Here is a 14,500-nt window from a genome sequence, read left to right on the forward strand (position 1 = left end):
CCAATATCCAAGCATGTTTTTGAAGTTAACGTCTATTTGGTAATTTCGATCTTTTTTAATTTTTTTTGTACTTTATATAAACTTAATTGTTAAAAATCATGCAAATTTTGAATTAAGATAGATGGTTTATTCATTACTAATTGAGATATAAATTTGTTGTAGAAATTACTAGGATTTGATTTAGGGTTTAGGATTTAGGGTTTAGGGTTTGATTTAGGATTTAGAGTTTGGTTAGGATTTCATCTAGGATTTATTTTAGGATTTGATTAGGGTTTGATTTAGGCTTTAGGATTTGGTTTAGGATTTGGTTAGAATTTGGTTTAGGATTTGGTTTAGGATTTGGTTTAGGATTTGGTTTAGGATTTGATTTAGGGTTTAGATTTCGATTAGGGTTTCATTTAGGATTTGGTTTAGGATTTGGTTGGAGTTTGGTTTAGGATTTAGAATTTGGTTAAAGTTTAGTTTAAGATTTAGAGTTTGGTTAGGATTTCATTTAAGATTTAGGATTTGGTTTAGGATTTGATTTAAGATTTGTTTAGGATTTGGTTTAGGATTTAGGATTTGGTTAGGATTTTATTTAGGATTTGGATAGAATTTGGTTTAGGATTTGATTAAGGTTTGATTTAGGATTTAGGATTTGGTTTAGAATTTAGGGTTTGATTTAGGATTTAGGATTTTATTAGGATTTTTTAAGGGTTTAATATTAAATTAGTTTTGGCTTGAAGTTTGAATGAAGTCCAATAGGATTTTAACTAGAATTAAATTAAGATTGAATTGAGATGTATTTAAGTGATATTTGTAATCATTCTTATATTTCTTGAAGATTTTTTATTGTTTCTTTAAAATTTCTTTGAAGTTTCTTTGAATTTGATTAAAGCTTGCTTAGCACTATTATGATCTAATTAGAATTTAGTTAGTATTTTATTATAGTTAAGATTTTGTTGTTATAATTTCCATTCTACCTTCCACAGCCACATGCCCAGAGCATTCTCAAGCAAGACTTCACGTATTATGACAACGTGTTGGTAATAACATTTGACAAATTATTGGGTGGGATGATCCAGTAGATAGATTATTTGTGCATGCTCATATTGCAAGGAGTCAATATGAAGCATTAGTAGAAGAAAAATGAAAGACAAATGAAAATAATGAAGGGCCTTCAAAAAGAACTACAAGAAGAGAAAAAGCACAACAAAAAAAGAATCCTATACATGAAAGGATAACAGAGAACATTTCCACAAAAGAAAGGAAAATTGAAAAAAATAAATAAAGGCTCCTACTTATAATTTACAATCAGATATTGAAGCTCCTATAGATTTGAAGAAGGTATTGGAGGAGCAGATTTTAAGTGAAAAGGTTGAAATCACAATTGGTGAAATTCTAAGAATTACAAAGCATGAATTTCATTAAGTTATTATTGATACAATAAAGAAAAAATAACAATTTGTAGGAGAGTCTATGACATCAAATGCACAAGGAATAAGAGCAATGGAAAGCAATGAAGATGAAGAAGATGAAATATAAAACTTTACAGATGTCTTGCAAGTAAGATTTGTAAAAAAAAAAGATTTCATTTAAGCTTCTAGCTATTATTCTAGAAGTCATTGGACAAGGGCTACTATGGAAACTTTGATAAAATTGAGAAATTTAGAAGAACCAGTTGTAACATTGATTGATCATGGTTTTGAAATCAACTTGATGTCAAAAGAATTGTATAACAAGAGAAAATGGCCTATTGATATTAAACATGGGTGGATGATAAGAGCAGCAAATAATTTAAAAGGAGTTTTGTATGGAGCATGTCCAAATATCAAGATGACAATAGGAGATGTTATTTATGAATAGAATTTTTGTGTGCAAGACATGTCTATATATCCTATTATATTGGGACAATCATATATTATTGCTACACGAATAGAAACAAAAGTAATAGGTGGTGGTTGAGTCTATGTAAGAATAAGAAGCGAAGATGGGATGAAAGTAGTTCAATTTTTAACTATTTGTGCTAATCATGAAAAAAATCATGATAAGTTGAGAGAGAAGCCATTATCAAATGAGAAATTTGAAGGCCTTGAGGATTTTTATTGTACATCATTATAAGGCGGGATTGCAATGGATTAGAGAAAGAAATGCTTCTGCTTAATTTAAAAGAAGAAATATTATCTATCGGACTTATTGAGATGACACAAGATTGTGTATTGACTTTTAAGACTATTGATAAGATAAAAAGAATGGATAAATATTATATTAAAAATATTGAGCAAAAATTAAAAGAAAAATGGAAAATTGGATGAAAATGAATTTATTTCAAGAGCATATGAAGAAGTAGGTTTTGCAGATACTATGGGGAAATTAAATTATCTATTACAATGTAGATTACAAGTAAAAAATAGAGTTATTAATGTGTATTCTAAAGAATTTTATGATGAAATTCAAGGATTTATAAAAAATTTAAGTCGCCAAGAAGTATGTGTTGAAACTAAGTATAAATCAGTAGCAAGAAAGGTCAAACTAGTGGCTTTGCCACTACCATCAGATTGTGAAGAAAAGATAAGTGGAGCATCGACACAACCAAATTTAAGGGATCCAAAGAAGATAGGGCATAAATTTATAGATGTTATATTGGATGGATTAAATGTTAGATGCAATGGATTTTTGACAAAATGTGAAGAAAAATATTTTAAAGATATACTTTTACGTCATGGAAAGGCTTTTGCATTTGAAGCATATGAAATTGGATGTGTTGATCCAAGTATTGTAGCATCCATGATTATTTTTACTATTCCTCATGAACCATGGAATTTGCGACCAATTCCAGTACCAAGAGCACATTTATCTAAGTTAGTAGATTTACTCAATGAAAAGGTTAAAATGGGAATTTTGGAACCATCTATGGCACCTTATTCTAATCAATGGTTTACAATGCTGAAGAAAAATGGAACAATGAGATTTATACAAGACATGCAATCTATAAATAAAGTGACTATTAAAAATATGGATTGAAGTCTAATTATTAGATGAATTTGTAGAAGCATTTATTGGAAGAACTCTCTACTCAATGGATGATCTTTATTCAGATTATGATCAATTTCAATTGGCAATACAAAGTAGGGATTTAACAACTATGAAGACACCATTAGGATTGGTTAGAATGTGCACATTACTTTAAGAGGCTACAAATTTTGTAGCACATATGATGAATGAAATGCATAAGATATGAAGAGATTTTATTCCAAGAATAATAATACTCTTCTTAAATGATGTACCAATTAAGATGTGAAGAAGAAAGAAAAGATGAGACTTTGAACTCAAAGTGATGTAGAAAGTTTGTAGTAGATCATATTGAAGATTGTGAGAAGTTTTTGAAAAGATTAAAAGAAGTTCATTTGAGCTTATCTGGGACAAAATCGATGTTTGGAATAAAAGAAGTTTTGGTGGTTGGACACATGTGTGGTTCATATGGACATAAGCCAAGTATAGAAAAGATTGATACTGTGCCCTCACAGCTTTCAGTACACAATTACCTTTATTCCAATCACTAGAATTCTTTACACAGAACTGCCATTCAAATTACGATGTTTCACACAAACACAGACTCATTCTCTCTACTAAACTACAATCAAATTTCAGCATTCAATCTTTCTTCTTCTCAAATAATACTAATCACATTTTTCTTCCATAATTCACTTCACAATATTCAAAATTTTTCAATCTTCTTATTCAAAGAAAATAACAAACAAAAGAAAAGAGGTAGCACCAAGCTTACCCCGGCTTATACTATCACAGCGATGGCACTTTAATTAACTTCTACAACTCCTATATACTTTCCCCTGATTCTCCAGATTCTAACCATAATTCTATAATTAACCACTTTTAAGAATTAAATCACTCATCTGTCCTCATGAATTTCCTATTATATGGACTATTAATATATTTTACAAATATCTTTCAAAAATGAATTAATATCTATTCTACATAGCTCCATTCCTATATGTACAGCATCCTTGCAAACATTCAATTGATACCTATCTAAAAACTACTTAAAAAATTTCCACAAAGTTACTAGTTTCTTTGGTCCACCTAATTAATCATTTGCTGCATTATCAAATGTAGGTTCGACCAAATCTGGTTCCAATTACAAATCTTCTTCTTCTTTCTCTAGTCCATCGACTCCTTCCTCAATTGGTTTGAGAGATCTTCATTATACTCACCCAGTATATGGACTTGAGCTTCCAATTTCAAGATCTAGACATCCTAAAGTTCCAATTGTTGTTGTTGCTGACTCATCCATTCTGGAATATCTTCAATCGATACCTGTGACTGGCTCCTCATTGTTAACTCTTAACTGGAACTACTACTCTCAAAAATACAAGAAATACAAGAAAATGGCACTCTAGCGAACCCAAAACAACACCACAGAATGACTTTAACTCGTGCCCTACTCCTATTCTTTTACTACTTGGTGATAATGACAACATGTTATCCATACTACCTGTGAAAGGTAATGGAAAGTAATCTTTCTTGGTGGCCGCATAAAATTTCTAGAAATCCTGACATATCGTGATTTTTCCATTTTTCTTCAGTAACATCATGATTGGCGACATCCATGCACTATGTAGAACAGGATAAATAAAACCCACGTCAAGAAGTTTATCCAATTCCTCTTTCACTAAAAGGAAATATTTTAGGTTAAACCGATGTTGTCTTTGACGAATTGGCATAACACCTTCCTCCAAAATAATCTGGTGCTCACACACATCAATTGGAATCCCTTTCAAATTTGCATACGACCATGCAAAGGTAGATTTGTGATGGACAAAAAATTATTTCCAAGCATCCAATTCTGTACGGATAATACCGGCATATATTTTAATTAATTGTGGCATTTCGTTGGTACCAGGTTAATGGATTGATACATAGGGTCTTCAACAACCTCTGATTTAATTATCTTCTCCTGATCTGAATATCTTGTATTATTTGACATATGTGAACCACCCAAATCTGGTTTCAATGTGCTGACTCTATTGACTGCGGAATTGTTCATTCATTTGGCAATAGTATGATCCGAGTTAGTCGCATCCTCCTGACGTAGTAAATATTCGCTGGGACCTCCACATTGGTAGACTCCTGTCTTTACTGTTGAAGTGTTTTATCCTACCCCAAATTGCGGTGAACCTATAACATCAGCATCTTCCTCAATCGATTGACTCTCGTTGTCCAATGTAAATTCTGATTTTGGCAATTGAGATTCTCCATGATATTGTACCGAGTACATCTGTAAAACAATCTTGTCACGGCCTTTTCCAATTGTCAATGTGCCTCGGCCTTAATCGTTCTTAGCTTTGGCTTGATAAAGCCAAGGTCTGTCCAATTAAATGGGATATAATAATATAGAACTCTGTAATCAAAATACAATATAATCAATTTTTTATGTCAATCCCATGATTACAGTGGCAATATTGCGTAAGATTCCCATTGGCTTTACCTGACTATGATCTGCCATTCGCAAGACCAATGTCATAGGTAGTAATTGCTTTAGATCCAAGTCCTCTGTTGTATCCACATTCATTAAATTTATATTGAAGCTACCATCAACTTTTACCCCTAGAATTAAAACACCATCGATTGATACATCGATTGTTGGTGCTTTCGGATTTGGATTTAAGCTAACTTCATGAATTTCTTTATTGTGGGATCTTCATCGTATTAGCGCTGAATTCAATGTAGATCGACATTTTGGTGCTACAGCCAAAAGTTGCTTCATTGTAATAGAAGGCCGAATAGCATCCAGATCCTTCAAAATATCATAGGATTCCATATTTAGGTGTGATTGCTCGTTTTACTTATTTCAGAAGAAACCTCCCAGAATAAACCCGTGTAGGGGGATTCGAACACAAAAAATGACTAGTTGCTTAAGCATTCATGTTAGGGTCACACAATCAATTACTTCCTGAATATATCGTCTCTATTTCCAATATCTGAACACAGAAGGAAACTATAATCTCCTCCTTCACTTTATCGGTCTCTTCCTTACAGCAATTCAGTCATACCAATAGCTGCTATTTCTACCAATATATTCACCCTCATAATCTCCAACTATAATATTGTGCCCTCACAGCTTTCAACACACAATTACCCTCGTTCCAATTTCTGGAATTCTTCAAACAGAACTGCCATTTACATTACAGTGTTGCATACAAACACAGACTCATTCTCTCTTCTGAACTACAATCAGATTTCAGCATTCAATCTTTCTTCTTCTCAAATAATACCAATTACATTTCCATAATTTACTTCACAATATTCAAAAACTTTCAATCCTCTTATTCAAAGAAAATAACAAACAAAAGAAAAGAGGTAGCACCAAACTTACCTCGGCTCACAACTCTCACAGTCTGGCCCTCGGCTTATGACTCTCACATTCTGGCCCTCGACTTACGACTCTCACAGTCTAGCCTTTTCTTCCCCTCTCCCATCCTCCTTATACTACCCCGAGATACCAACTCCTATACTACAGATGATAACTACTTTTCTTGACTATTCATCCATTCTACCAGCTGAACCACCTTTTCAACAGTTATCTATCCTTGTTTACACTATACACTAGGTATCTATATTCTAAAAATAACTACTTATTCTATATAGCTCCACTCCTAACTATGCAACGTCCTCACAAATATTCAATTGATACCTATTTAAAAATTATCTAACAAAACTCTACAAAAATTACGATCCTTCTGACCTATCTAATTAATCAATTGCCGCTGTATCTGTTATTGGTTCCACCGATTCCAGTTCCAACTGCAAATCTTCATCCTACTCCAATTCTTCCATCGGTTCCTGCCTCAACTGAGCTGAAAGATCTTCATTGTACTTATCCAATTTACGGACTTGAGCTTCCAATTTCAGGATCTGGGCATCTCTCAATTCCAACTGGTGCTGAAAAAGACTCCTCTCTTCTAGAATTTCAGAAACTGGCAATGTCGATACTTGTGCTTGACCAATATTGACTAAATCCTCTGCCAATCTTGTCACCTCGACATTCAAGGCCTCAATTTCAGCCCTTAACCGCTCCGTTTCACATCTGTATTGGTCACTCAATACCAATTTCTCTTGCGCCAATAACTCGGTCTTTTCTCGTTCTATTACCAACTGACCCTTCACTTCTTCCAGTTCCAAAATTGAATGACTGCGAGCCTGAAATAGTTCTTGCCTGTGGATCTCCACCATGCACTCTTTCTTTGTCCCAAGCTTCCTGTTGTTTTCCAATTTGCCGCTCCAATAGCAGCTTGGATTCCGCATTCGCTTGGATAATCCGTTCTTGCTCTTCAATTCTTCATGTCTGCTCTGATATCACCTTTTTGCTTGCCTCTAATTCCGGTTTACCACTGCCCTCTATATCCAATGCTCGTACCATACAATGTATTTGCGAAATACACTTCAATAAAGAATTTTTAAGATGTACGCCTTCCAACAATATGCCCTGTAGAAACGCTAACTGATTGATATCTAACAACATCGGGACTTCATTCTCTTCCTCCACCACCAAACGAATCGGATCCGTTTCCACTACCACTGGATGACTGGATTCCCTAATTTCATGTATTACCTTCATTGTATTGACATTCTATACCAACGAATTCCGTTCTTGCTGCGGAGGCATTGGTATTGGTTCAGAACTTTCCTCTATTGGTGATGTTTGCCGCAATGTGTACGCGATCACAGCATACACATAATTGGAACATAGCAATGCTATAAACTTCACTATTTTGTGCTGGGCTCCCATTTCCGCATGAATACGGGTCGCTACATAAGCTACCCAATTGAACACCGTCCCTTCAAACGTCCCTACTGTTGCAAACATTAACCATTTTGACATATATGTGTTGTATCGATACAATCCTAGATGCCTCAGCATGAAGCGCAACCATTCCATGAGCTCTAGTGTAATTACCTCAGCCGTCCGCCAACCTTGGTTCTTCTCAAACGATGACATGCTACTTTTGAAATAACTTTCCGGTCGGAAGTCACTAGACTCCTCAGTACCCACCGCAATCTCTCCAACTGAAAGAAACAATATTTTTTTGAGGATCTTCTCATCAATACCGATAACGCACCCTTGTACTATGCTCGATCCATCATGTGGGTCATAGTTTGCGATGTATTCTTCCACTAATGCCACATTAATTGAAGGTAAATTATCTCATTTTCGCAAAAATTGAAACATTTGTACGTTTTAAAAATCTCGTATTTTCCTTGGCATCCAGTAAATCTCCAGCTTCGTAGGCTCCATATTGATAACGATTACTATGGATGGTGGTCCTAAATTACGTTTAGCTTTTACATTTCGGCCACTTTTCTCTCTGTCCGTAGTTCTCTTTGCACTCTCCATCGCCATGACGCACACTCTTTCAAGCTCTAACCATCAATACTACGCTCCAATACTCCGAAACATCCAAAATTGTAACACCAAAAAGAAACAATAACAGAATGCGACACCTGAGAATGATCGTAAATGGGTGCGCCACTCCTATTCTTTTACCTAGTGGTGATAACGACAACATGTTACCCTTATTGTCTGGTTCTCATCCCCATCCCATCTGACACATTAATAATTACTAACTATCCTTTCAGCCACCTCTACACCCTAACGTACTTAATTAGGTCTATCCTACCTACATTCGACGTGACCTCTTCCAGAAATTGAAAACCCCTCCCGGATTTTAAGTATGATATAACCGTAATCGGTTCCCGTTAATGTGGGTACTGAATCACTGATCCATAAAATCCTCCAATTGAATAAACCCATTGAAAAACCCTTCAATTACACAATATGGCCCGTGCCAACGAACTTGAAATTTGTCTGGAAAATGATTAAACCTGCTATTAAACAACAATACCAAATCATTGGGCATAAAACTCTTCGGATGGAGTTTACTATTATAGTAACTCTTCCATCATTTTTGAGTTGCTTCCTTGTTGAAGAGAGTTGTAGCCCATATTTCATCCAATTTGTTCAACTCTGCCAACTGATATTGAAGTGATTCTTTATCTCCAAGACGTTCATCCAACGCAATGCACAAACTCTGAACTTCCAATTCAATGGATAATATTGCTTCTTGCCCATACACCAATTGGAATGGTATGGAATTGGTAGTCACTTTATATGCAGTATGATACGCCTACAATATCGCAAACAATTTAGTATCCCAATCCGTTCCTGCGCCCGAAATTATTTTGGTTAAAATCTTACATAGAATACCATTGGTCTTTTTCGTCTGCCCATTGGCCCGAGGATGATATGGTGTTTTCTTCCTGTGCTTGATTTCATATGTGTTTGTCAAGGCTGCTATGGTTGTATTTATGAAATGGGTGCCACGATTGCTAACCAATTCCTTTGGACACCCAAATCGAGTAATAATATTCTAGTATAGAAATGTGGCCATCGTATTGGCATTATCATTGCGGATAGCAATAACCTCCACCCATTTTGTTACATAGTCTATGGCGACTAAAATATACTACTTTTGTCTATGTCTCAATGCTGGTGCAATGGGTCCAACAAAATCAATTCCCTATTTTTCAAATGGTGCCTGTGCCAAGATTGGTACTAACGGCATCGCTGAAGTACCCGTGGGTCGACTAATTCGTTGACAGGGATCACAATGACGAACAAATTGGTGCGCATCAGAAAACATTGTGGGCCACCAATATCCAACCATTAAAGCCTTGCGAGTAGTACTGTCTCCCGCAAAATGTCCACCACAACTATCCAAATGACATCCTTCCAAAATTGTACGAACTTCACTTTGAAAGATGCAACGGCATAAAATTCTGTCCTGCCCTTGTTTGTACAAGGCATTTCCAATCATGGTATACGGCGCATTTTTTAAAATTAGACGCTTCTTTAGTTTTTCATTATAAGAAATGAGAAAAATCTGAAACGTTAGATATTGGATCAATTCACCATATTCGAGTGTAATGACATCCACAGCGAATAATTGTGCATCCGAAAGAGCATCGTTTATCGGCTCATTATCTAGTATATTAGATAAAAGGGATAAGTGATCCGCATTGGCATGTTTCTTGTTGGGTCGAACGTTAATTGTAAAGTTGAATTCCTGTAGAAGTAACACTCATCGAGCAATTCATCCATTCAATTGAGGTTTATTTATCATGTATTTGAGGGCATCATGATCCGCATAAAAGACAAAGGGATACCTAAGCAAATAGTGCCAAAATGAGTCATGCTATTGATATAAGAATATATAAAGATGAAGAAGAGGTTGATATTGGTTACAAGCAACCAACAAATGAAAAGAATGGATATAATCAACGAGTACATTTTGAAGGTTATAGTGATAAGAAAATGGAAACTTTGAGCCATTATACTCAAAAGCATTGGGCAAGGGCAACTACTGAGGTATTGATGAAAGTAGGAGATATAGAAGAACCAATTGTTGCTTTAGTAGACCATGGTTCTGAAATAAATCTTATGTCTAAAGATCTTTATAAGAAGCAAAAATAGCCAATTGATATGGAACATGGATGGGCAATACGAGCAGCTAATAACACATGGGACGAATTATATGGAGCTTATTCAGATGTCAAAATTTGGATTGGGGATGTTGCGACGGAGCAACATTTCTTTGTTTAAGATACAACATCTTATCCATTGATTTTATGACAACCTTATATTACGAAAACACGGATGGAAACAAAAGTACTTGATGATGGTTCTGCTTATGCAAGGATACGTAGCAAAGATGGGAGGAAAGCTGTACAATTTCTAATAGTACCTCTTAACCCTGAACGGAATCGAGATAGGTTGAGGGAGAAACCATTGCCAAAGATTGTTGAAGGATTTAAGGATTTTGGAGAGGTACCACTATAAAGCGAGATTATGGAGGTACAAAAGAGGAGGTACTCTCGCGAGATGAAGGTACCTTTGATGCAAGTTTTATTGGTATTTTAGAGAATGGAAATATTATGTATAAAAAAGTTGATGATTTTAAAAGAAAAGAAAGAAAAAGATTATATAATATTGAAGGAGAATTACGCAAGTTAGGTACATTGCAAGATGATGAGAGGATTTTAGGTGTTTATGAAGAAAATAGACTGGAAGATTCATTGGAATTGATTACATCTATTGGATTAGAGGATAATGATAAGATTGTTGAGATTCATTCGAGAGAGATTTATACCATACTTGAATCTTTTCAAGCACCAGAAGTCACTATAGAGACGAGATATAAAACGATAGATAAGAAGGTAAAGCTTATTGCCGGACCATTATCAAAAGATTTTAAGGAACAAATGGGAGAAGCATCAAAAGAAGCAAGTTTAAGAGATTCAATGGCTATTGGACATTAGTATACTAAAGAGACTTTTGAAAAATTGAAGATTGGTTCTGATGGTTCTTTATTGTCGGAGGAAATTACTTGCTTCAAAAAGATGTTGGCTAAACAAGGTAGATCGTTTGCCTTTGAATCTTATGAAATTAGGTGTGTGGATCCGAATATTATAACATCTATGGTTATCTTCATTGTATCATATGTACCTTGGAATCTAAGACTGATTTCAGTAACGAGGGCACATTTACCTACATTGATGGAACTATTAAAGGAAAAGATGAAGATGAAAATATTGAAACCCTTATTTGTGCCGTATTTTAGTCAATGGTTTATGATACCTAAGAAGAATGAGTCTCTACGTTTTATTCAAGATATGCAACTGGTGAATGTAGTAACTGTCAAGAATACAAGAATTAGACCTATTGTGGATGAATTTACTGAGGCGTTTATAAGAAAGGCGATCTATCCAATGGGTGACTTGTATTCAGGTTATGATCAATTTCAACTTGCTGAAGGAAGTAGAAATATAACAACGATGAGGACACCACTTAGATTGGTTAGAATGTGCACTCTTCCTCAAGGCGCGACCAACTCAGTTGCGCATATGATGAATGGGATGAATAAGGTATTGAGAGATTTTATTATGAAGAAGACTATGTCTTTTTTGGATGATGTTCCTATAAAAGGGTGCAGAGAAGGAGACAAAGATGAAACTTTAGATAATAGGGTGTCACAAATATGTTGTTGATCATATACAAGATTGTGAAAAGATTTTAACTCGGCTTGGAGAAGTTCATCTTACATTATCGGGTATGAAGTCTGTATTTGGAGTACAAGAGGTTGTGATTGTTGGACATTTATGTGGATCTTACGGAAGAAAACCAGATCCGACTAAAGTTGATGCAATTGGAAGGATGAAAGAGGATTGTGATTCTTTAACAGAGGTTCACAAGTTAATTGATACATATCGGAAGATGCACAGGTTCAGAGGGGGTGGATGTCGTGTTGTAATACGAGTATATCATGAAGATATAAAAAAAGGGGACTTTTATTATTGTTCAGTTACCTCGAATATTGGGAGCAACGACCAATTTTAGTGCCAATATTCAGGGGCCAATTCAGACACCCCGTCACAGTCGATCAGGGCATACTTACCAGTAACGAAATGCTTCGTTCGAGTCCAATAGTGGGATCAACAGAATTGAAAGGACTAAATTGATGACTGAGCGAGCCTGACGCGAAGGACCAATTTGACCCAATTATGAAAACATCCAGGTCTTACTACGGGCCTCTTAGCCAATATAAGACCTGATTTGGTTGGACAACTCAATGTGGTCTCAATTATGGGGGTTTCGATTCCATTTCAGGATGTCCTATTTTCTATGCCGTTTCAAGGAATGTTGTTTTTGAAAAAAGAACCTTTTAAAAGGTAAAAAATAAACGAGAAAGCTTTGACAGTGGAGCCAATTTCAGATCCAAGACAAAAGATTGAAGAAATTCAGAGGCTAGGATTTAAGAAGGGAGAAGCAGGATTTTAAAGGTCGGAGAGCTAGCTTCACGCTTGAAAAGACAGAGAGTTGGAGTTTTTTTTTCATAGGGTTTTGAAAAGATTGTGGCAATCATTGCTGAAAGCCAAGGAACATCAGTGCAGATTGCAGCATAGCCTCACAATCTGTAAGCGGAGTTGAACTGAAACTTCTTAAGCATTGGAAAGGGATTGCAGAGATACTAGCGATAGATATTTCATAACAAGTCGGAAGGACAGATTGAGGATCACAGCTTGCCGAAGTTCACGGTCTAAGATTAAAATAATTAACGATAAAGATAAAATAAAAAAACATAAAATAAATAAAATAAAATAAAAATAACAAAAGAGATTGAAGTTATATAGGGTTATATAGGCGTTTTATATTGGAATTAAGCTTTTACATTGTAATCTGATATAGATTGTATTTGGATAGTCAAGAACTCGATAGACTGCTTGAGTACTAGCCAAACACCATACTACTTCCTACAGCCAGACGCCTGACGCGTTCTCAAGTAAATTAACACGTAATATGACACCGTCGGGTATATCAAGTACTCCTCTGGACCTCTACATTGGTATACCATTCCAAGGTGTAGTGCTGCTTCTACGAGCGCCTCTGTAATTGGTGCTACTGAGTCGTCATCGGAGCTAAGCTCATTGTCCGACATTAATTCAGATGCTGGTAATTGAGACTCCCTGTGATAGTGTATTGGGTACATTTGTAACACCATTTTGTCTCTGTCCTTGCCAATTATCAAAGTACTCCAACCCCAATCGTTCTTGGCCTTTGCTTGATACAACCAGGGTCATCCCAATAAAATTGGATATAATAAAGTCGAACGTTGTAACCGAAAGACGATATACTTGATTTCATATGCAATACCGGCAATCATAGTTTGAACACTCTGTAAGATACTCATTGGTTTAATCCAGCTATGATCTGCCATTCGTAATACCAATGTCGTAGGTAGCAATTGCTTTAGATCTAAGTCCTCTATTATATCCGCGTTCATTAAATTCACACTGGAGCCACCATCGACATGTACCCCTGGAAATAAAATGCCATCGATTAATACATCGATTGTTGGTGCTCCCAGATCTAGATTTAAGCTAATTTCATGAATTTCTTTAGTACGAGATCTTCGTCATATTAACGCTGAATTCAATGTAGATCGACATTCCGGTGCTACAGCCAAAAGTTGCTTCATTGTAATTGAAGGCTGAATAACATCCAAATCCCTCAGAATGTCATAGGATTCCATATTGAGAGTAATTCCCAATGCTCTTTTGCGTTTCATTGGTTTCAATTTTACTCCATTCCGCAGTAATTCCTTCTTAGCGATTGGGATTGCCATTGGTAACTTCACTAACTTGTCTACTACTAAAGGTTCCTTTAATGCGTAAGATCTTTTATTGGGCTATACAAGTATTAGTACTTGGTCAGTTGGGATCGATCTTGATGGTCCCAGCAAATTGGTACGTGGGACTGAATTGGGTTCCTCAGTCTGTTGAGGTCTCAATATTGGGATACGTTCCAATACTGATATTGGTTTATTTAGCCCCGTAGACGATGCTACTTGCTCTCCTGTGATTGGTTCATCCATGTCATGAATTAGAT

The sequence above is a fragment of the Physcomitrium patens genome, chromosome 25, assembly GCF_059467195.1.
Source record: "Physcomitrium patens ecotype Gransden chromosome 25, ASM5946719v1, whole genome shotgun sequence".
NCBI lineage: Eukaryota > Viridiplantae > Streptophyta > Bryopsida > Funariales > Funariaceae > Physcomitrium > Physcomitrium patens.